The 1,459-nt window shown below is 40.9% G+C and overlaps 1 pseudogene; it reads right to left on the bottom strand.

Annotated features, from left to right (window-relative positions):
- Positions 1 to 221: 221 nt before the first annotated feature.
- LOC140158413 (uncharacterized) lies at positions 222 to 809 on the bottom strand (annotated as a pseudogene).
- Positions 810 to 1,459: the final 650 nt, after the last annotated feature.

Here is a 1,459-nt window from a genome sequence, read left to right as displayed (position 1 = left end):
CAAGACTGATATTGAGATTGAAACTGAGGTTGAAACCTATAATGAGATTGAGACAGAGACTGAGGTTGAAGTTGAAGTTGACACTGGGATTGAGACTGAGATTATGACTGGGATTGATATTGAGACTGAGATTGAGTCTGAGACTGGGATCGAGGCTGATATTGAACCTGAGACTGAAATTGAGCCTGAGACTGAGATTGAACCTGAGACTGAAATTGAGATTAAGATTGAGCCTGAGATTGAGACTTGAGAATGAGATAAGATTGGGAATGAGATTTATACTGAGACTGAGATTGTGACTGAGATTGAGACTGAGAATGAGATTGAGATTGAAATTGAGACCGAGATTGAGACTGAGATTGAGGCTGAGATTGTGACTGAGATTGTGACTGAGATTGAGACTGAGCTGAGACTGCGATTGAGATTGAGACTTGAGAATGAGATTAAGATTGGGAATGAGATTTATACTGAGACTGAGATTGTGACTGAGATTGAGACTGAGAATGAGATTGAGATTGAAATTGAGACCGAGATTGAGACTGAGATTGAGGCTGAGATTGTGACTGAGATTGTGACTGAGATTGAGACTGAGCTGAGACTGCGATTGAGATTGAGACTTGAGAATGAGATTAAGATTGGGAATGAGATTTATACTGAGACTGAGATTGTGACTGAGATTGAGACTGAGAATGAGATTGAGATTGAAATTGTGACTGAGATTGTGACTGAGATTGAGACTGAGAATGAGATTGAGGCTGAGATTAGGACTGAGATTGAGACTGAGATTGAGACTGAGCTGAGACTGCGATTGAGATTGAGACTTGAGAATGAGATTAAGATTGGGAATGAGATTTATACTGAGACTGAGATTGTGACTGAGATTGAGACTGAGAATGAGATTGAGATTGAAGTTGAGAATGAGATTGAGACTGAGGCTGAGACAGAGAATGAGATTGTGACTGAGATTGAAACTGAGATTGAGATTGAGACTGAGATTGACATTGAGGCTGTGGCTGAGAATGAGAATGAGATTGTAACTGAGATTGAGACTGAGATTGAGACTGAACTGAAACTTGATTGAAATTGAGACTGGGATTGAGGCCGAGACTGAGAATGAGAATGAGATTATGACAGACTGAGACTGAGCTGGGACTGAGATTGAGACTGAGATTGAGACTGAGATTGGGACTGAGATTGAGGCTGAGACTGAGAATGAGATTGTGACTGAGATTGAGACTGAGCTGAGACTGGGACTGAGATTGAGACTGAGATTGAAATTGAGACTAAGATTGTGACTGAGACTGAGACTGAGATTGAGAGTGAGGCTGAGACTGAGATTGAGACTGGGATTGAGACTGAGCTGAGACTGCGATTGAGATTGAGACTTGAGAATGAGATTAAGATTGGGAATGAGATTTATACTGAGACTGAGATTGTGACTGAGATTGAGACTGAGAAT

This window comes from Amphiura filiformis, chromosome 8 (assembly GCF_039555335.1).
Source record: "Amphiura filiformis chromosome 8, Afil_fr2py, whole genome shotgun sequence".
In the NCBI taxonomy this organism is placed as follows: Eukaryota; Metazoa; Echinodermata; class Ophiuroidea; order Amphilepidida; family Amphiuridae; genus Amphiura; species Amphiura filiformis.
The sequence above is the reverse complement of the archived record's forward strand: the minus strand, read 5'-3'. Positions and strand labels throughout refer to the sequence as shown.